Below are 23,917 nucleotides of genomic sequence, written 5' to 3'. Positions count from 1 at the left end.
GATAATGTATAACAATACAAGAGACCTGTAATGAAGAGATGACTAAAGCCTACTATGTTTTCATGTACAAGTTAATAATAAATATTTAGTAAATCTGTTCATCAGGAAGGCAAATAATGTAATTTTTTAAAAAGCAAGACATTCAGCCAGTTGATAAGAAAAGAAATGCAATTGAAACAGTCACTTTTTGTATTTATGATGTACTTGCAGATATAAAGAAAAAGCTTTTCAAAGCATATGATTCCCCCACCCACTTTACCTTTTATTTTTCATTCTGACTCTACTTGAGAAAAATATCTCAGCTCCAAATCTGGTTCCCTGTGGGTAGCTAAGTGAATTGTTTGAAGGCAGGGCGCTATTGACACCATTGTAGAACAAAAGTGAGCTGTGTTGATTTTATAAAAAAAATAAAAGTAATGATGAGAAATATGAATTCCTTTTGGGCAGTCACCAGCTGCTATTTTCTCCCGGATAACCAGGGATATTACTGTGTGTAGTGATGTTTACATGTCAATTCCATCCCATTTCCTGGAATTTCTCAGCTAAAACTTGATGGTAGTGTCAAAGTGATATTGTAATGTTGCATAAGTGAAGCAAGCATGCAAGCAATAAAGACAATGCAGAATTCCAGTTATCAGTCACAGCCTGGTATTGTTTTTGTGTGGATAACACGGGAAGCCATATGCAATACCTTGAGCTCATTGGAGGAAACACAGCATGTGGATGTGAGTAATGAATACTTAGCATATATATATATATATATATATATATATATATATATATATATATATTAGGGTTGTCCAAATATTCGTTATGTTTCTCGTTTCGTAATTATTTCGGATTGTTCTCGTTTTTTGAAACGAGTATTGAAACGTTTTCCCTGGGCGCAACTGGCAATGTAATTCGAACCATCGTTGGCCCATTCTCTAATTGTTCCTTAAAATTTTCGTTAATTTTTTTTCTTCCAAAATTTTTTTTAAATATTTTTTTAAATATTTTTTTGTTTGTTTCTGCAACCTAACATGAATGGGATCCTAGCGCAGCCTAACATGGCCGCTCCCTGGCCAATCAGAGTCTTCCACAATGGCTGCCAAAGGTGGGGGCTAGCGTCCTCCGTGTCCACGTGGAGGATCTCTATAAAAATCCCCAACCGCAGCCGACCCAAGCCATTCTGGGTTGGGATACCGAGGAGAGAGGGTGTTTGGATTGCACTGGGAAGCTGCTGCTTGCTTGTTTGGGGGAGAGAGGGCTAACTGGGGGTAGAGTGTTTCTGTTGTTGCTGGTTCGATCTTGTGTTTTTTTGGGGGGAAATTGGCTGGGGGCTTGGGGCAGAGTCCTTGCTGTGGCTGGCTTTAGGGAACTTTTTTTCCAAAGGACATCTGCGTCCCTGCTAGTGCTGAGCTTGGGGTGCTTTCCATCTACTCCTGTGGGAGACCTTTTGCCTTTCTCTTTTCTTTTTTGGAATTTAGCAATCACCACATCAGCCCTTCTTTGCAATCCTGAAAGGGGGGGCTTGAAAATAATAGTTTCCAAAGGACATCTGCGTTCCTGCAAGTGCATTGCTTCCCTCCCGCTCCGTTTGTAATCCCAAGCCCCCGGGCTGAGTGTTATTGCAGCAATCACAAAGACACACATTGTTTTCAAACCTAAAGGGTACATTGGAAGAAATAGTTTCCAAAGGACGTGGGGCACCCGCCAAGGCATTGCTTCCCTCACGCTCCATTTCTATTCCCAAGCCTTGGGCTGAGTTTTATTTCTGCAATCACAAAGTCAGACATTGATTTGATTCAATAGAGGGTCCACAGCAATTTATAGTTTCCAAAGGACGTTGCCAATCCTGTCAAGGCATTGCTTGGCGTGTGCTGCATTTCTAATCCAAAGTCTACACAAGTAGAAGAGGGACTTTTACAGTGATAAGAACCCAATTGAACAGGAAATAAGACTTTCAAACCAGGAACAGGTTTCTTCAAATATTGAAAAATAGTGTATTATAAAAAGTTATGAAAATTCGCCAAAAATCATAGGAGACAGGAAACATTCTGCAATTTGTTGAGCAAAGAGTGTGGAATGTGTTCTCCCACTGTTCCAAATTTGATGAGAATAGCTCAAGAAATGAGGGCGGGAGACCCCCAGAAAAGTCCCCCCCGGTTTCCTGTTTTTTGGCGATTGCGCATGCGCGTCCGCCATTTTAGAAACATTTTAGAAACATTACGAATTTTCGGAAATATCCGAAAATTTTGGGTGAAACATTAAGAAATAATTTCTATATCGAAGAGCCAGCACCCCCTACTTTAGAAACGAGAATTGAAACATTTTTTCCATCGATCGGACAAGCCATATATATATATATATATATATATATATATATATATATATATATATATATATATCTCCTAAATTCAACCATTGATCCTAACTAGAGCAGACCTATGCAATCAGTGTAGATCTTGGTAAGTCAGCATTAATGCAATTTTTTTGATTTGAACAATGTATTCTAGAAGCTGGACTAAGAACTGATTTTAAATTATTATTCCTGATCAGAAGAGTCATTGTCACCCAACAGCTTGGTGCTTTTAAGGCTTTGCCTCACAACTAAAATTTAATAAATTAAAAAAAACCCAAAAATAAAAACATAGTAGCAGCCCCATTTCCACTTCACAAGTGGCTGTTGAAAGCCAATTTCAAAAGCAGAGATACAGCAACTTTCAAAACTGAAATCCTCAAAATATTTGTGTTTATTACCGCAAATACAGCAGCTGGTAATTTAGTAAGCATGGCATTTATTTTTATATTAGCTAGTTAGTTACCTTTTACAAGTTATTCATACAGAGCAACCTTGACGATGCAGTGAATACACCCTAAGAATGGTGAAAGCACCTTCTAGCAAGTTTCAAATTTCTTTGGACTCTACAAAAAGGAATGAATTGAAATTTTCATTAATGACTTGGTGAGAATGATTTGGGAACTTGTAAATTACAGTCAGAACCTTTAGAGAAGAGGGCATCATAACTGAAATGAGAAAAGAAAGGAACCTGAAATGAAATAAAATTAAGTCTGACTCACCTTGAAATAGAAAATAAAATGTACAATGAGCAAGAAATGACAAAGATGATTAGAGTTGGAAAAGTTAGATTCAGATCATGCAAATATATCAAGAACTTTTCTATCCACTAATGTAAAATAGCTGCTTAAATGTTCAATATTTCCATTCCAGCTTACAAGTTAACTCTCAGGCATGACTAGTATTGCTCGTCCTGAAACAGAACCAGTTCATTCAAATGGCAGCAATGTTTGAACACTATCAGCAAAACAAAGGGCTTTATTAAAGTTTCCTTAAAATGTATAGTGAATTGATGTCATTGTCGGAATTTAATATAAGAAATTACCACACCTATGTAAAAACTATCAATTTCATTTTACCAATAAAAAGAGATAATGAGGAAAGCATTAGTTGAGAATTAATAATTACACATTCTAGAAAGAGACCATATAGATGAGAGTTGACACTTTATCTTGGGAATAATATATGTCTAAGATTCAGGGGGTCCTAAGTAGTTTATTACATGTGCTGGTAGATTCCCAGGTAGGTATATGTGAAGAATTCAATTATGATCAAAGGTTCACCATGTTTGACATGGTCTCCACTTTTCAGGTTTTCTATGGGGAGATAACATTTTTTACATGAATCCTCATTTTATTATGGATATGTCTGGAAAGACAAGCAAAATTACAGTACATGCCCAAAGAAAATGTGCACATTTCAAATGTGTACAAATTACTGATGCTTTAGTGTAATGAAGGAAAGCCTTCAACTAGTGCATACATACAGCATAAGACAGGCACACAAACATATGTAAATTGATCGGGGAGCCTGGAAAGATAGCACTTCCTATTATTTCTAAATGGGAACAGACAGAAAAATGATAGAGATATTCACCGATAAATTTGTTGTGAATATGTACAACCCTATATTTTCATTTGCTCCCCTCCTGTGATACACCAATGTTCACCTTAAACATGTACTCCAAAGGCCCAAAAGCTCTCCAGAACAGTATTCCATGAAAGGGCTTGCTCAGTAAGAGAATAGCATGGATACACACACTTCTTGTTCAACACAGGCAACAGCTCTAAAGAAGCAATCCATAGAACTTTTTAAATCCTGGACAAAAATGACTAATCTGGAAGTAGTTTGACTTTCTTGCCATTTGCACAGGAGGGCATAGCCAAGAGTTGAAGACAGCACATGTTGAAGACAGCAAGGCATTGTGGTGACAGCAATGCACAGCAAAAACTTGTGCACAGATTTCATTTCCTCTGTTTTCTTCGGTACCCCTGATACTTCAGGAACTTGTAACAGTAAGGGCCTTCTCGGTACAAAAACCCGCCTGACATGAAAGCAAACTGAAACCTATCTCGGCTCCTCCTCCTCTATTTATAATCACAGGCGAATCTTTTTGATTTTATTTTATTTTCTTGATTCTTTTTATTTAGTGGGACAGACTAGGAGTAGGGAAGGGACCTGAGGGACAGTAGGTGGGGTGCGTGTGTGTGTGTTTGGGCTTGGAGATGGAGAGTCACCCTTTTACCTTCTTTTTCTCCTTCCCATCATCTCCTTCAGAAAATACTTTAAAAAGATAATTATTAATAATAATAGTAATCCCAGCAAACAAAAATAGAAGCCTATCTCTCCTCTAGAGTAAAAAGTAGAAACAGATTTAAGGAAGCATTAAACTGAAGCAGAAAGAAGATTGCAGCCTTCCAGACAAGTGAGGGAATTTTTAAGGTAGTCCAGGGAAGGTAGCTCAATTGAGCTCCAGGTCATCGCTCTTCCTTCCCTGGGCCTCCTTAAAATGACTTGAAGCTGATGGTGCTGGGAGAGAAGAAAACACAGGCTCCTGCCTCTCCTTTAGAGTAGAACAGCTTTAATATGCAGTAAACACGGTGTCTTCCTCTGCAAACAGAAAGAAAAGGATCCAGAAACTTAAAAGTGGTAACTGATGCTTTTTTAAATCCAGGTCTTAATGAAGAATATGGAAGAGGAGACGGTGGGAAGTCTCCCACATAATGGGCTGGAGGATGGTGCTTTCTTAACCCTGTTGCTGACATACAAGTTCCCTTGAACAGAAAAAAGGAAAGGGTCCCAGGAAGGGTGTTTTTTTCAACCCTGTTGCTGACACCCAGACTTCCTTGAAGGGAAGAAAGGAAAAGCTCCCAGGGGAAAGGGGAGCCTCATAACTTCCCCATTGTGCCAATGGGTTGAACAGAGGCAGGGTTTTTTGGATGCTGAAAGAAAATGCCCGTTTTCAGGAAGCGCTGAAAAATGGATATGGGGCTTCCGGTAACCGGCAAGCAGACATGGATAGCGATTCACCCAAAATGCACAAGCATAGTGCATAGTGGTAGATTTACCTGGTCATCTACTGAGCTCACTTGCTGCCCTTTGAGGTATGTTCCTTTTGACACAGGCTGGTTATGTGTAGTCTTTGTTTCCTTAGTGCTTGCTTCTGTGGGGTCGCTGGAGTGAAAACAATATAGAAAACACAGACTTGGAAATTTTCTACCAAAGAAGTACAGCTGATTCCTCAAACTACCTCTTCCATGTTCCCTTGATTAGGCACTGAAGTAAAAAGAAGTCACAGATATAGTTGGCAGGATCTTCTACAGCTGGCGGCTTAACCCATTGTGCTAGCCTGGCTCATCGTTGTGCTAGCCTGGCCCATCTCAGATTTATTTATATATTACCTAACAGTAAGGAATCCCTTACTTCAAACCAGAAGGAAATATAGCCACACAGCAAAATAAAATATGGTGTAATATGCCATTCTGCCAAAACTCAATGGAATCTCAGCCAATGTTTATAACCTAAAGTGAACAAATTACCCTGGTGCTCCAAAAGGTCTTCCTTACACATTTATTTATTATATGTATGTCCAAATACTTCCTGAAATAGCTCATTGGCAATCTTTAGGCTCTGCATGGGAAGATGGGAGTATTTCAAGCCCCATTAGGTTCAGTGGGACCTGACCACTATCCACTCTATGAAATTTTATATTGCCTTTTATACCTTCTCTGTGGAAAATATCAACATTTACGTCTTCTGGACAAGTTCATGACTCCCTGTAGCCAGCAACATTGTAAAACCAATGTCCATAAATCAGGGTTTTTTAAATTTACTTCCATTTGAGCATTTTTGTCCTTACCATCTAGTTCCTATACCTTATGCATAGAACAACAATTTAAAACAAGGGCAGCTCTAACACTGGACAAAATGAGGCATCTGTCTAAGGTAACAAATTCTATGTTTAATGAAAGTGCAGCAAATAGTTATTTTGGTTCTCATTGTTACATTTTTAACTTCCATGAATGGGAAGATATGTTTTACTTCTCCTGCCAAGATAACTTGGCTAAAACAGTTGACTTAGGTCATAGGGGCAATGAGTGACAATGCCTTTGCTGCTCCAACATAGCTGGAAAAGCCTTGGGCTGCCCCTGACTTGAAATAACAAATGTCAATCACAACCAGTCAGCCAGTATCTGGGGTTACACATTGTTTTATTGGGGACCACAATCCTGAATTAACTTCCCTGAAAACAAGACTCTTTGAACTCAACTGGATTTATTTTTGCATGGAATGGCATAGGCAAATTAGGCTTTTTACTTGGGCTGTAAAGGAGGTAGGTTTGATATGCCTACACTGCCTGCTTTGTGGCATACTCCCATACATTATCTACTCTGTAGTTATGTCTGGAATCACTCCAAAACAGAATGCCTTCAAATTTAGAATTGCACTACATAAGCAAAATCCATTGTAAAAAAAATTTTGGCAGGAAGATGCGGCCCCTAAGCACAATGGTAAATTTGGCGGTGGTCATAGGTTATGACTGACTGAAAATTTTCACTGTCATTATGGGAAGAACGTACAGTGGAGTCTTCCACAAATCCTGTCTTAAATCAATTAGCATTAACCTGTTGTAGGTCTCAGTATAGTTGGAGAAAAAGTTTCCACCTTTACATCATCAAAGAGCCGACATATCCCAGAGCTGAGAATGCCACAAAACTTCAGAAGTCTGAGTGTAATCAGTCAAGTTTGGCAACTTAGTTATTTTTAAAAGTCTGGCTCTTCTTGCACATTAGCATCTGCTAGGCCATGCTTAATTAAATGTCTTTGTCCAAAACATTTAAATGTCAAACAATAATAAAGCTTGACTATGAAATGGTTTCATGTTGCTAGTTTCTGGTTGCTAAGGGAACGGCTATATTTTAAAGTTTAGAGGCTTAAGAGGCAGCCACAGGAAAGGAAACAGGGCTAGAAACAAACACGCAGCAACATAAGAAAGGAAAGTGAGGTAAGCAGAGGTCCCTTCACACTGCACAATTATACTTGAACTGTTCTAGTCCATTCTGTGAAATCTTTGGATTTGCAACATGCAGAAAGGCATCCAGAATTCTCAACCAGAGAACTCTGATGTCTCACTAAGCTACAAACCCAACATTCCATATAATGGGACCATGGCAGTTAGAGTGGGATTGTAATTGTTATAACTGCATAATATAAACTATGTGTTATTTTGGCTGCATAGTGACTCTCATAAGCCCTTGCCAATATATGCAATAGATATGGATGATACAGTCTAACAATGTCTTGATAATACCACTCTGCAAGAAGCAACTCTGCATTTTAGCATTTGAGGAAACATCTGTTATGTGTAAATACTATACTGTATGACCCAATATCAATGGGGGATACATTCCTGAACTTACCATGGAAACAGGACACCATGGATATAGCAAACCCCATTGAAATAAAATACAGACACCAGACGTTACCATAGAATTGCCCTGGAAGACCTAGAAAATTTCTAGAAAAATATCCTCTTTCAGAATGTGCCAGGGTGACTTTGTGGTAACATCCAGCAAAAGCATACCATAAAAGTGCCTAGAGGACCTAGGCAGTTCACAGAGAGAACATAGAAGGTAGATGAAACCATGACCTGATTTTGTGGGTACAGGGCATTGTAATCTTCAAACAGAAGAACAGATTGATCTGTGCTAGAGCTCACAGATATTAGGTAGCATAAGACATGGAATATCATGACCTAGTTATCACGTTTGTTTCAGTCTGTAAAAACAACTCTTCATCAAGTTATTTAACAAAATTCAGTAGTTGCTTTCTAGTTACTTTTTAAAAATCAGAATGTTGCAGGCCGATAGGTGTAAGGGATATCCCTTCTTGTCACTTTGCATGTTACATGTTGAACCTAACTGGTAAAATAAAAAATCACCTATATTTGAAAATTATTTTTGACTCATAATCCTGACAAAATGGGAATCCTGAGCTACCAGCTCTTAAACTTTTTATAGTCTTGTTCAAATAGCCAATTCATTATCTGAAATATAAACTGCACATGACCAAGAGTCATTTTCTGGTGAAGCCTGTGAAAACTATACATTACTTATGTATGAAGCTCAGCAGTCAAAAAAGCTATCAAAAGTTTATGTAACATAATCAACTTACAGTCATTTTCTTTAATCAAAAAGCTATAGGTGATGATGTGCTGGGGAGTAACCATCACTCTAGTGGCACATTTGCCAAGTGAAAAGTCCCTTCAGCTACAGAGTTGGCTTATTTACTCAGACCTAATTCACAACACAAAGACAGAGCCTGAATCACAGTATAACCATGCTGGATTCCCTGAAATCTTCCATCACTGTCCTGTAGCACAAAAGCATTAGACACAATGTTACAAAATGCAGTAAAGAAAGTTCAGCCCTGTTCAACCAACAGCAAAAAGAAATAAATAAAAGAAAGATATCTAACCAAAGAAAGTCTTATTACTGATTAGGACCTCCAGAAAAAAAAATCAATTGACATAGACCTCTCCCAGTGACATCATTAGAATTGATATCACCTAGTGCAGTAGTCCATGGTGACATCCTCATGGACATCTTTCCATATCAGACTATGTCATAATATTATGCATCAGAAAATTTGACAAAATTGATGACTATAAAAAGTAGCAACTAGAACAACAGCATGTGCACAGACAAAACAAATTGTTTCAACAATAATTCGAAAGATTGTTATAAAAATGACTGTTTTAACTGAAGTGCATGAGCAATTACAAAGCTCAAAAAGTCAATTATGGTTGCTTAGATCTTTAGCCTTGTAGATATATTGATAATGGCCCTTGTAAACTGGGTTTATGAAAAACGTTTGTGATTATATATAACTATAGGGATATAAATAAAAATAATGAATTGCTGCTGAAGCTATGCAGAAAAAAATATAGACAGTTGTTTTGGTGTCACCTGTTCTGATAGTGTCACCCATTCTTATCTGTGCCCCTCAGGCCCCCTAGTGACATGACTGCTCCTCCAATTAGCAGAAAGAGGAAGTTAGATGAAGGAAACTGGGAAGTCAAGAAATATTCAGATTTCATAATGTTATAGACCAGGGCTTCTCAAACTTTTTCAGCCGCAGGGCCTTTTTCGAAGAAAAGGTTTCTCGTGTGACCTCTAAAAATGTGTGTGTGTGTGTGGGCAAACTTTTGGCAGGGGCTGGATTGCATTTAAATATTTGACAGACAGTCTGGGCCAGTGGCAGATGGATGGAGAATGTGTATATGAACTAATTGAAAGAACACGAACAAATTCCTATGCACACTGCACATATCTTTTTTGTAGTGCAGAAGAAAGAAAGAAAGAAAGAAAGAAAGAAAGAAAGAAAGAAAGAAAGAAAGAAAGAACAATATAATATTTAAAATTATGAACAATTTTAACCAACATAGACTTAATTGTATTTCAATGGAAGACCCCAGGGGCCATCCAGTCCAACCCCTTCTGTCATACAGTAAAACATAAATCAAAGCACCCCCAATAGATGGCCATCCAGCCTTTGTAGTAGCAGTAGTAGTAGTAGTAGTAGTAATGATGATGATGATGATAATAATAATAATAATAATAATAATAATAATAATAGCAGAAACCTCAGGAGCTATCCTACCCAACCCCCTTCTGCCATACAGGAAAAGGGTTCTGGAAGCAAAGAAGGCACAGGGGAAAGGGTCTGCATGGTGAGGAAGGGAAGGAAAAAAAGGGAAAAGGAAAGAGAAGGGGAAGAAAAGGGAAGGAAGGAAGGAAGGAAGGAAGGAAGGAAGGAAGGAAGGAAGGAAGGAAGGAAGGAAGGAAGGAGAGGGAGAAGGGAAGGAGGGAGGAAGGAGGAAGAGAGGGGAGGAAGGAGGGAAGGGGAAGGGAAGGGGAAAAAAAAGGAAAGACAAAGGAAGCCCATCACTGCTGGGGTTGCCAGCTTCAGCATGTTTCAGCCCTCGATGGTGACGGTGGTGGCAGGTTCAAAGAACTGCTTCTTGATTGAGCCCTTGGTGGCCAAGAACCCACTCCCTCCAGAAAGGGCCTTCAGGTTGACCCTAGGCTAACCACCATGGGGCCAAAAAATTGTTTTCTCTGCCAACACTGCCTCCATCCTACCCTAGCTCTACGGGAATTCCTGCTGCTGCAGTCAAGCTGCTTAAGGAGAGCTTTGTAGCCATTGCCACCCTTCTAGGACTGCCCTATGCCTCATTCCACTGCTTCCACCAATGGGGTCCTGCCTTTCTTTGCTGCCACACGTTTAGGGGTAGCACATCCAGTAGTGGTTCTCTGGTGGTGCATGGTTGGCCAGTGGGGGAGCAACCAGCTAACTGTTGCCTCCTTCCTTGCCACTATGTGCTTGAGGGGGGAGGAGGATGGAAGCATGGAGACTCTGGCTGTGCTTTGCAGAGCACTTAGTATTCTGCGTAGCACACTGAGAAATGCTGCTAAAGACAATTGGCCAAAGAAATATTTTTTTCTGAGACTTTTCTCATTATCGGCTCTGGAGATCAGATGATAGACTTGGTAAAGTACATTTTACACCCCTAGTCTCTGGACTTCCTTCTCAAAAAGAGGAAAAATGAGAATGCTCTTTACTTGAAATTAGAAAACCACACATCTTTAAAAATTTATTATTGCTTTGATGTTTGAATGAAATATTTGATGCCACAGGTTGAAGCTTTATCTCACACAAATTGATTCTGTATTCTACTTTTATTTCTGGAAAGGAAAGTGGTGGCTGGTGGCTTGTGCACCAATGCGATGTCAAATGTGCTCTGAAATTTAGTCTAAACTTTACAGGGGCTATCCAAATTCTTGAAACCTATCCTCCAAATAGGAAGCCATGAAGCACCATAGCAGTTGGAAGAAATTTCATTTGTACTTTATGTGCATCGGGGCTTCATCTTCTTTGTCAGTGCAGAATATCACCAGACCCAGAATCATGTTTATACAATTCTTGGTATTGTGGCCAAGATAATGCAGTGAGGTTTCATGGTTCAGTGGAAATGAGAATTTGCATTTCAAAGGTTCCAGTCCAAAATTCAAATCACTGAAGTGTAGGCTTGCTCAAATAATTCGTTTTCCCCGTTAACCGTTATTAATTCGTTATTTTCGTTTGTTTTGAAGCAATTTTGAAGCATTGGTTGTCCACACGTCTGGATATCGCGGTTTCGAATCGCGAGAGGCCGTTTTTCGTTATGCCGTCGTTTTTTTCGTTAGGAAAAAAAAGCTTTTGCAAATCACCCAAACTCCCACCATTCAGGCCCTTTCCTTTTGCCCCTCAGCAAAAGGGGCGTCACGGGCTCAGCCAATGGGAGGGGGCGAGGGGGAATGAGGCCGAGGAGGAGGAGGAAGAGGGAGGGGGGAAATGGCCGCCGCCGCCTCGCCTCAGCTCAGGCCTGATACTCAGAGGTTTTGACGTCTGTGCGAAGCTAGGCAAGTGGGGTTTATATATCTGTGGAAGGTCCAGGGTGGGAGAAAGAACTCTTGTCTGTGGGAGGCAAGTGTGAATGTTGCAATTGGTCACCTTGATTAGCATTGAATAGCCTTGCAGCTTCAAAGCCTGGCTGCTTCCTACCTGGGGGAATCCTTTGTTGGGAGGTATTAGCTGGCCCTGATTGTTTCCTGTATGGAATTCCCATTTTCTGGGTGTTGTTCTTTTACTGTCCTGATTTTAGCTTTTCTGTAGCTAAAAATGCATATAAAATTGATTCTATAGGGAGGATAAATGATTGGATTTCAACTCCTACAGCTTAGCTTTCTCTGCCAATAATGGTACCATATCAAACTAAACCTCCCAAGATTCTGTAGCAGTGAGCCATCTTGGATATTGTAAGGGAATTATTATTATTATTATTATTATTATTATTATTATTATTATTATTATTATTATTATTATTAGACCTTGCTCCCAGGAAGGTGCCTTCGCTGTGGCTCCCAACTTATCTATCTACCTTTCCACATATTCTCCACATTGTGTGTATGTGTATGTATATTATATATACATGAGCCCCGATGGCGAAGTGTGTTAAAGCACTGAGCTGCTGAACTTGCAGACCGAAAGGTCCCAGGTTCAAATCCCGGGAGCAGAGTGAGTGCCCGCTGTTAGCTCCAGCTTCTGCCAACCTAGCAGCTTGAAAACATGCCAATGTGAGTAGATCAATAGGTACCGCTGTGGCGGGAAGGTAATGGCACTCCATGTAGTCATGCCGGCCACATGACCTTGGAGGTGTCTATGGACAACACTGGCTCTTGGGCTTAGAAATGGAGATGAGCACCAACCCCCAGAGTCAGACATGACTGAACTTAACGTCAAGGGATACCTTTACCTTTACCTATACACACACACACACATTATGCAGGGACTATATATATATTATATATATACACAGTATATATCACACACACACCAATTTAACAAAGTTTCAGCCACAAAAACAAAGTTTCTGAAGTAGAACAATGACTTTCACAGTAAAGACAACCCAATTTAACAGGAAATAAGACTTTCAAACCAGGAACAGATTTCTGCAATTATTAAAAAATGGTTTATTATAAAAGCTATGAAAATTCGCCAAAAATCAGAGGATAAGGGAAACGTTCCAGATTTTGGTGAGCTATCAGTGTTAAATGTGTTCTACCACTGTACCAAGTTGGAAGAAGATCACTCAAAAAATGAGGGTGGGAGAGTCCTGTAAAGTCCTCTCCCTCTGTGCTGTTTTTGGGAATTGCGCATGCGCGTCCGCCATTAACGAATTAATTTAGAAAATAACGAATTTTCGTTAATTTCGAATTTTTTGGGGGGCCAAATTCGGAAATACCATCAGAAACGAAAAGCTGCCCCCCTCTAGTTTTGAAACGAGTTTAGAATCAAATTTTTCGTGGATCGATCAAGCCTACTGAAGTGCATAAGCTCTCTCAAATAACAGAAGAGTAGACTCCTTACAATGCCATTCCAGAAAATTTCACTACCACCCAAATGCTACATATTACTTAAGTAGTGGAACAGGGATCGTAAGGGTTTGACTGGTACTGGAACTGAATGGATCTTAGAATATAGAATTTTAAACTTACTTTATAGAACTGCAGAGTAGAATGTGGATTATTTATTTTAAATTAAATAAGCATTTCATGTATATTTCATGCACATTGGAGACACTTAATGCAAATTTTACTCTCCATGATTATCTCTCAGAAATTAATGTGAGAAAAATGATAAACTTGAGGAATTGTCTTGATAAAACTACCAGAACAAAGTATGTACTGTGTATGCATTTCAAAAATTATTTCTTTGTTTATGACTCATGTAATGTATTCTCGATGCCTGGTCATGCTGATTTGGTGTGCATATGGAAACTTAATGGAAAAGCAGCAACTGAAGTCTTGCTTGAATTGTTTCTTGGAGTGAGACTGATTTTTAAAAAACGCAAAAGCAGAGCATGGAAACTTAGCATGGCATTATGGACAATGAATTTATGACATGTTTATGGCAACTGCTTTAGAAAACTATTATTACTCTAAAATATGGATTATATTGTACAAGAAAGCTTGCATGATACCAGATGTTTTTCTTTCCCAATTGAGAATGGTATTCTCTGTCTGAATAATGACTGCACCTTTATTCATTCTGTTATTTAAAAAAGAAATGTATTATATTGTCGGGAAAAAACAGCCAAATTAGGATGCATACTTGTTGCATCAAAAATTGAACATTTCAGCTTCTAAGTAATGGAATATTTTAATGGGTTGCTTTTTAAAGCGAATAAATAGCATAAGATGCATTTGCTAAATAACTCAAATTCTGTACCTTCTAGTTAGCTCAATGTTTATCATTTTATCACTAGCTACAAGAACATAGCAGATGCTTCTGTAGTTATGCCTACTCCCCAGAAGGCATAGAATGACTGAGCAGTGTGGCAGGGGGAAATTCAAAGGATGTATGGTTACTTTGGGAGGGAGCTTTGGACACTGCAGAAGAAGGAAGTGAATAATAATTTTTGTAGTGTTCCAAAAAGAATATGCACACATGTGGCTGGACAGTCTGGGCTTGTGTAATCCGGGTAAACTGTGATCTGTTTTGGTGTCCCAGGTTGTGGTGGGGGTCCTGATTCATTTTTCAGATGTCACCAGAATTCAGAGGCAATGGGAGGGACCTCCCCTCCCTGGCATTTTCAGCATTGTCTGTCCTTCTATCCTTCATTAAGACCCGGATTAAAAGCATCAGAGTTAAGATACCACTCTTTCTCCTATTTTTTCCTTCTGTCTGTAGAGGAAACTGGGTTTAATGCTTTGTTAAATCTGTTTCTATTCTAGAGGAGACAGGAGCTGCAGGTATGCATGCTCTCCCTCTGCAGTTGGCAGTCTTCCAAGGCACTTTAAGAAGGCGTCACAGTTCCCAGGGAAGGAAGAAGAATCAACCTGGAGGTATCTTACCTTGGCTTCCTTAGAAAAGCCCTCTCTTATCTCTTGAGGTGCTGAAGTGGTGCCTTTTTCTCCCTCGTGCTTTTCCTTTTAGTGGCTGCCTTCTTCCCTTCATTTCACGTGTAACTAAAAGCAGCCAGTTTTCCACCAGCACTGTTCTGTTGCAGCCAGTAAAAAAAAAAAAATGGCGCTGGACCACATGCCATTATGGGCTTCCCAACCAACCAAACAAGCTGAAGGCAAAATTCCATAATGAATCTGTGCACAAGTCTAATGGACACTAACAGGATGCGAGAGTCTACACAGAATATAAAAAGAAACATATAGGAGTTCAGTAGTACCTTTAATGTTTTTCTTACAACATGGGCTTTCATGGATATCACTGAAGTGCATCTGAATAAGATGTTTATCCATGGGAGCATTCACTGGAACAAATGTTAATCTTCAAAGTTCAACAAGATTCATTTCCTACCTGTTTATTTTTTATTATTTTCCTTATTGTTGAATTGTTTTTGAATTAGCAGCACTGATATCTCCAGAGAACCCCAACAGATCTTAGCCTGAAGAAAATCCTATGCAAAATTTCAAATAATTTTGTACTTTAAACAAAATGTGTGTACATTGAGTCATGATAAACTAAAGGTGTCACTTATGTGACCCATTTTAGATTTTTGGAACATTTTGGATTTCTGGATAAAGGATGCTCAATCTATGCAAATGGCTGGCAAGTATGGTTTGATGCAAATACCATGCCTGTACAACTTTGGAATCAACCAATGTAGTATTTTGTTTTGGCTGAACTGTAGCCAGAATAGTCTGATGTATGCTCTCTTGGCAACCACAATTTAATCAATAGATTTGCAGTAAATTATTACTGTGCAGTACTTCTGAATGGAGCATTTTGGGAAAATCACTTTTTTGTGTGTAGTAGGAGAGAAATGCATTGACTGTGATTTATATATCATACAATTCTGGAATTTGTAAATTGGTGAGGCATTAGCACTCTGGCAGAGAAGACTAAAAATCCTGTAAAACTACAACCCCATGATTCCTAGAACTGAACCATGGAAGTTAAAGTGGTGTCAAAGTACATTAATTCCACAGTGTAGCTGCCCTCGAACAGAGAAAGAAGTTGGTAGCATAAACTTTCATAGGTTAAATCTACTTCATCATGCACAATGAATTAGATATACAACTTTGTCAGATGGCCAATGAAGTCACACTGCTTCATAGAGGGACATGGGTAATCCGGTGCCCCACACCCCACATTGCCTGGTTTCATCCTCCCTGATGACATGTAGAAATTGAGAAAATTACACAATCCTCCACTTATCAAGGAGCAGTTGTTGCAACTGGTAGAAGTATACCCCTGTCATTTGGGAAGCAGATGACTGATATTCCCCACCCTCCATTACACAAGGGATCTCTGGAGCAAAGGGGAATTGTGACAGGGTCCTGGTTCTGCCTGTCACAACAGAGGTGCTCCTAAGAGGGGGTGAGAACCACAGTCAGCTGCTTCCCAAGTGATTGAGAAATGTATTCCTGCTTCCCAGTAAGTATTGATTGGAGGTGTGATGGGAGTCACTCTGTAGCCATGTGAATATAATGGCTATGAATCCATAATTCCTCAAAAGGATTATAACCAATTTATGTTCACCCCCTTCCAAAATGTCCCAATGTGCAAAACATCATTAAAATTGCATAATGTAACATCTAACCATCTTACCAACTGGGAAGAAAATGCATGAATTGATTATGTCAGGCATACAAAAATTAAATTAGGAAAATTTGCACCACTAGTACACACTCTAAAGCTGTATCCCTGCAGTTTGGAATTTAACCAGGGATCCACAGTTGGATACTGCAGCTCAAAGACACATAATACTCACTTTTTGCTATCTGAGAGTCTGACTATATAGCCACAGACAAACATGTCAGCTCTGAAGTATATGTAGAGAGGCATATGAGCTAGAATGTCATTATTTAGTCCAAATTAATAGAAACCAGTTGAATCAATAGTTGAACAATGAGTCAAAACAGAAGTAAATTCAATGGATTCAAATCAATACTTTAATTGAGATTAATATTAGGAAACTGCAATTGGTTCAGCGAACAGCAGCCTGCTCATTGGAGCTGACTCCAGGGAGCACTCCATCCCCCTGCTGAGACAACTCCACTGACTCCCGATTGCCTTCCGAGCCCAATTTAGGGTGCTGGTTTTAACCTATAAAGCCCTACACAGTTTCAGTCCAAGCTACTTGAGACATCTTGTCCTACCATATAAGACAGGTAGATTATTAAGATCAAGTAGTGAAACGCTCCGATCGGCTCAGCTTAGGGACAGCTGCCATTTAAAATTGGCTAGAGATGTCACATTCTCCGGCGTGGCACCAAATCTTTGGAACGCTTTGCCAGAAGCAATAAGAGCAGCCTCCACACCCTTGGCCTTTGTTGAATAGTTTTTAACTAAGGTGACAGAAGTCTAGGACCTGTACTTTATAATTATATTTTACCTTCCTGGGCATTTTAGAGTGCTTTTAATCATTTTTGATAATTTTATGTCCAACAAGGACTGACTTGGGATTATTTTAATGGGTTATTTATACTATTACATTTATCTATTGTTGTAAACCACCTTGATTCCTTGGAGAAAGGCAATATAGAAATGCCCAAATAAATAAAATAAATCGAGGTCCTTATTGGTCCCTTTCAGCTGGGTTCATATGCATGCAGATGATTGTTGGTTGAGTGAAAGAAGTCAATGATGCTGGGACCTAGGCAGGATTTTAGTAGTGGGATTTAGTAGAACTGGGCCCAACTGAGCCACCCAAAGTAACCAACGCTTCTTCTTGCCCACCCTGCTTTTTGCATGCTACAGTAGGTAAAATGAGATCTAATCCATTCAGCTGCACTCTCCAGAGGATGAGCACAGGTGAATAAGACTTACTGAGCAAACAGATATTGTCCCTATACCTGCTAACTCCCTCAGTAGTCATTCTTATGCCCGCCGTTTCAGAGAGAAAGGGTGCAGCCATGTATTGAAGTAGATTGTGATGCTATTGTACTTTGTTTTTGCCCAATGTTATCTATTATGTAGACCTATTTTGCTCAACTTGGTACCCTCTGCAGATGATGCCAGCTTTGAATGACAGAATTGTAATCAAACATATCTGGAAAACAGTAAGTAGTTCTTATTCGTTCTTTGGACAGTGGCATATAGTTCAATTCTCCCTGCTATGCTTTCTTTAGGACTTTATCACAAACAGCTGGAGAAAGGGAAGAAAGGGTGGAGTTTCATTGGGTTCTATTTTTAAAGAAGACAAAGAATTTATTCACTCCCATGACACGAAGATCGCCTACTCCAGCTTCTAACTCAACCATCTGCTTAATTCCCATCACATGGGCAGGTGATTACTCTACCTATTTCAAGGAGTTCAGCACACTTTTTAAAACTGATCTTTTAAGGCAGTACTGCCTTCAAGACCTCTCCACTGAAGCAGATTTAAGGTATTTTTCTTAAGGTGGCACTTTCCATGGAGTTACTTGCACAGAGATTTACTCCCATTGTTCCTCCAGGATTTTGTTTATTTATATTTTACCTGTCTCTAAAATTAAGTCAATTGCTACCAGCTTAGGAATCGCTGAAAAAACCAACAATTCTGTTGTGTGAAGGACACAGTGGGTTGCTGTTTCTTAAATGTGTATAAATGCTGATTTTACTGTGTGTGATGAAGTAATTAGCGAAGGAATAAGCAAAGAACAGCACCAGAACTGCATATTTTACATTTAGCCCATTTTCGGCTTAAACTATATGCCCCTATTCCATGTTTATATAAAATGCATTTATATTTCACTTATTTTTCCTTTTTCTTTTTGAATTTATAATTTAAAAATAAATAATAGTAATAATTCAATATGTTTGGCAATGTAGAAAGGAGATATAATTGATTCAGCCTGGCTAAATGGATGAAATATACCTCATGTTGATGAGAAATCACATTTGTTAGGTGAATAAAATTTAACACTTTATTAACAATGACCTGATTACATTAAAGGAGTATATTTGTCACTATTTAAGTAAAAATATATAACATTAAATTATGATAATGGACAATTAACACAGTACTGTTTCCAGTTATTTCTTTTTGAAATCTTTCACAGATCTATACTTGGCTTCCTATATGTAGCACATTGATATTACTGACTAAATAAGCTGAATGGCAGAATACATGCTTTGCAGAACATTCTCCAGGTAAGTCTGGAAAAGACATCCATCTGCAACTATCGATAGTTATGGTCAATCAGTGTAGACACTACTGAGCTGATTGACCATTAGTCTTAACTTGGTGAAACCCAATTCCCAGAATTCAGTACAAGACAGTTTCAATTTCTTTTCTCAGTGCGAGAGAGTTGTAACTTTTATTCATCATTTTGCAAATTTTTACTAACTCACACTTTCAGGTGTGATGATTACATTCCATAAAATGCTTCTTTAAATGATTTCCCTGTCATTTCATTTCCAAATCCCTTATTTCCATTTAAATGTTCATACCAATCAAATGTCTACCTCAGCATGAATCTCCTAGTTAAATTCTCTTTTACTTTCCTATAACTAGCAGGGAACAAAAAAAAATGGAAGAAGCACTTCTCATGAACATTATTGCTACCATCTAAGACTCCTCCTTTCAGCAATATGGCGAAGACAGTTGATTGATTTTGGATGAGGACAAAATCTATCATCATGCTTCAGTTGCAAGGGAACTTGGTTACTCTGGCAACAAGAGTAAGCCCCTATGGCTTTAAGGTTTTTAAAATAGTTATTTGTCTTTTTTAGGAATCATGTTTCTTTATTGTGTGTGACAGCAATGCTAGCAGCAGGACAAGATGACATTCCTTTGTCCTTCCCTCTGACTGGCAAGGATAAATATAATTGAAATTATATATGCCTAAAATGGAAGCTACTGGTTGATCAACTCCAATGGTAGGGAATTAAATCCTTGGCTATGTGGACAAATTATTACTGTAGTTTTCCCCCTGCCTTGAGATGATGATGATGATGATGACAAGGATGATAATGATAATGATTACCTGCCTTTCCTCATTGAAAAGCAAGAAATAACAATATGTTAAAATACAACACATATAATCATTTAAAAAAACTCATAACCCAGTTAAAACATTCATTTGAAAGAACATATATATAGGCCGCTTGGTGACATAGCGGGTTAAACCGCTGAGCTGCTGAATTTGCTACCGAAAGATCAGTGGTTCAAATCCAGGGAGCAGGGTGAGCTCCCGCTGTTAACTCCAGCTTCTGGCAACCTTGCAGTTTGAAAACATGCAAATGTGAGTAGATCAATGGGTACCACTCCAGCAGGAAGGTAATAGTGCTCCATGCAGTCATGCTGGCCACATGACCTTGGAGGTGTCTAAGGACAACGCTGGCTCTTTGGCTTAGAAATGGAGATGAGCACCACCCCCCAGGGTCAGACATGACTAGTCTTAATATCAAGGGAACCCTTTACCTTTGCCTTATATTCTCAATACATACTGAACCAGCTAGCACATAATGTAAAATCCATAATTTAAAAATCATCTGGATAGGCCTGCTCAGGGGAAAAAAGTATTTATTGTGGTGATAATTTCTACTGTCAAACTCTCTTTCGGCAGGTCATTCCACAATCTACAGTTGACTGAAGAACAAGTTCTAAGGTTGATCATTGCAAGCCTCTTCCTGGCTGACTGGAGTAAATGTCTCCCAGAGGACATGAATATATAAAACAGATTATACAGGAGGTGGAAATCCTGTAGGTCACCTGGATATCCCTCCAGAATATTCTCTCCATATTTGAATATCCCAGTGTCCCAGAAAAAAAAAAACTTATCTGAGGGGTATATGTATTTTTGTGCAGTACACTATGCCCTCTTTTGTGCAGAAAATAGTGAGCTCATTTTCTATGGAGAAAATGAGGGGTGGGGATGCACAAAATAACATGTATTTTTTCTTAGCCATGCAATACTTCTGTGACAATTGGGGGCATTCAAATATCAAGAAGTTGCACAAAATTTTCACTGGTCTACTGTTTTTCTTGCTAGACTTCTTCAAATATTGGGAATCTCATTTTGCAACCTGGTGATAAATAACACCATGTAACAAATTGAAAACATTTCAATTATTGGTTTGATAGTTTTATTTCCTGTTTAATTGTGTGGTACTTTCTTGGAAAGTAGTTATTATACTCCAGAAATTTCATTTTTGTGGCTGCCACAAACTATGTTGAATTGGTTGCGACTAAATCTGTCATTAACAAAAACTATAGCAAAATGTGCTGCAGGATGTCCCACAAAAACAATATTTTGCAGTTTTATAAACTTTCCCCATGTTTTTATGACAGAACCAATTACAAAATGACATTTATAATCCAGGAACAAAAATCATGTTATGTAGTGTAATTACAAATACTCTGTCCATCTCTATGTAAGATGAGTTTATTTCCTGGGTGCATGATGGCAGTGGAGACTCACTCTGGGGTAGTCCCGGGACTATTGTGAAATGAGTTTCTGCAGGCCCAATATCGCATTGACCCCAGGCCTTTCAGGAAGCCCTGGATGTAATGCGTTATCTAATTGATTTGGAATAAACCAAGGAAACCTTGTTTTTTTCCTAATTAATTTGTTTTTACTGGAGGCGTCATTTGGATGACACTAGTAAAAACTGAGACCGGTTCTAGTTTTTGGGCCTATTTGGATGGGCCTGCAATCTTTGGATTATGATTCTCTATTGATCAAAGACAATTTGAATCTCTATGTTTATGTTATGGGTGAAACAAAAGTTGCACAATCTATTATAATGCTTTTTGAATACTATCTAAATTGCTGAAAAGTCATTGTGTAATTAATGAAACTATCATTATTTTAACTTCTTATAGAACTGCACCCACAATTATTTGTCATCTCTCTCATGCAGTTGGCTCATTAGCACAATACTTCATGTATCAGGCTGAAAGTTCTATTAATGCAGAATAAACCAAATGCCAATATCTGCCAACAAAACCTGAATGAGAGAAATCAAATTCTGAACATTTTAAAAACCTTCCTTGCATTGAGAAAGTGTAATGTAACTGAATTTCAGTGCCACAAATCATTCATTATAGTTAAAGTCTGAGAAGCTGTGGATTCTTTGATTCTCTGCAACTCCACAGGCAATTTCAAAAAGCTATTTTTAAGGCCAAGTTTCGATGATGCTTTAAATGCTTGTCCTTCTCAACACTAATCAAACTTCTCCTTCCATCCTTCCCTAAAGTTAAAAGGCTAGACCTGAAAGAACAGAAGCCCCTTGTGAGTTGCAAGCCATCTTGGGAAATAAGGATGATCTTTTCTTCTTTCTCTCTATCTCTTATTTTGTGACACATTCCTGAATCAGAACAGCTGGGGCTGACATAAACATTTTTGCAGTCCACTCAACTGGATTTAGTTTGAATACACTACATGCACACACAAACACACACTCTTTCTTTCATAGTAACAAAGGGATGGGGAATATGTGATTATTTAGATGTTGTTGGTTTATTCATTTAATTTTGGGGATGTTCTGATTTACATATGTCTCATGTTGATTTCAGGGCTTGTTTTGTTGGAATGGATGCATTTTTATTGTTTCACCAAAAGTGTTCTAAATAGGCAACATTTTTGCACAGGGGTTCATTGAAGGTTGAAAGTCACCGAAGGTAGTATTAATTAAACAAAAGTATATCCTGTGGAAATGATTGAAAAGGAAGCTCCATGTTTTGTTACCTTGAAGTTAATTTTATGTGTAAAAGTAGGGTCAAAACAGAAGATGTGGAGTTTGCAATTAGAAGCAGTTTGGATGTGTTTCCCATTAGTAATGAAACTGCTTTACAAAATTAAGTCTAGGTAATCTGACTTGCAAATGAAGTCAATGTTTACCTTCAATGAAGAATCACATTTACGCTGGTAAAGTCATCCAAGTTTCCCATAATCTGATAGCCCTCTATCACTTTCTATAGATTTTCTCCACAATCTGTTTTTTTCAGAACTTCAAAGTGTTGTCTTTTATGTGCATCTTTATGAAGAAATCCAAGAAATAAAAATATTTACCATATATCCCCATCAGTTTTTTCTAAACTGAGCATTTTTCCAACCTGCCTTTCTCTTATGAAAGTCAGAGAAACAAGAAAGGAGTGTAACAAAGACAAGGACTTTCTGATTTTCCAGTCCATCTCAATGAGTTCTCAAAGGATTCAAGTGTGGATGTATTTTACTTAGGTGTAAATCAGCTGCCAACAGTTGGCATCTAAAAGGGTTATTTCAGGGACAGAACTGGTTTTGGTTTTATGAAGACACCCTAGGAACAATTACTTCACATATAAGTTACAAGTTTTATTCGATGCTTAGACCATAGGTCTTTCACATATAAGACAAACAAATAAATATATGAAAATCAGATTATTAAATACAATATTAAATACACCGTTAACATCCTATATAAATAATCAAAATGCTACATATATCAATGACGAGATACATCTTTAAAATACTACAAAAGATACTGCACAGATAAGCACCTACATAATTAAAAACTAGGTAAAACCAAGTAAATACAGCATTATTAAAACTTATGCAGGGAACACCTTGGATATAAACAGCCACTATTAGTTAAAAGCATCTCCAGCACAGTTGACTGCAATATCAGAAATTAGTCTTGCCTGGATTTTCTGTGCTGCCAAGGCAAAAAGAGACACCTTCTGAGTAACCACAGGGTTAGTGTCAGCCAAAAGGTAGAAAATCAGCTACTTCACATACACCAGCCTGAGGATGGCTTGGATAATTCTTCATCAAACATTTCCCTTACCAATTGATTTTTCACCCATTTTTTAATCAAGGTGCTCCAAAGCAAAAAAAAAAAAAAAAAAAAAAAAAAAAAGAGAGAGAGAGAGAGAGAGAGAGAGAGAGAGACCGACCTAGTGTAAAAGCAGGTTTTGGAAACAATTGATTTTTATAGTAAATTTGGGCAGGGAAAATGTGGGATAGATTTTCATGGCAATATAAAGATCTGCCAGGTTTGTAGGGGTTGAGGGCCAAATAAACAGGCAGGGGGCTCATCTTGCTC

General features: G+C 38.4%; 1 long non-coding RNA gene across 3 annotated transcripts in view; it reads left to right on the top strand.

Annotated features, from left to right (window-relative positions):
• LOC134296636 (uncharacterized) overlaps positions 1-22,909 on the top strand; it is a 91,559-nt gene extending 68,650 nt beyond the window's left edge. Inside the window, exons 3-6 of one of the 3 annotated variants that reach the window (XR_010003445.1) lie at positions 14,680-14,790; positions 18,037-18,194; positions 18,949-19,570; positions 20,458-22,909. This is a non-coding gene — a long non-coding RNA (uncharacterized LOC134296636). Of the gene's footprint in view, positions 1-14,679; positions 14,791-18,036; positions 18,195-18,948 lie in introns of all 3 variants that reach the window. The other 2 variants (XR_010003444.1, XR_010003443.1) reach the window with 2 other exon arrangements.
• The last annotated feature ends 1,008 nt before the right edge of the window (positions 22,910-23,917 follow it).

The sequence above is a fragment of the Anolis carolinensis genome, chromosome 2 (genome assembly GCF_035594765.1).
Source record: "Anolis carolinensis isolate JA03-04 chromosome 2, rAnoCar3.1.pri, whole genome shotgun sequence".
Lineage (NCBI taxonomy): Eukaryota > Metazoa > Chordata > Lepidosauria > Squamata > Dactyloidae > Anolis > Anolis carolinensis.
This window is presented reverse-complemented; position numbering and strand designations above follow the sequence as displayed.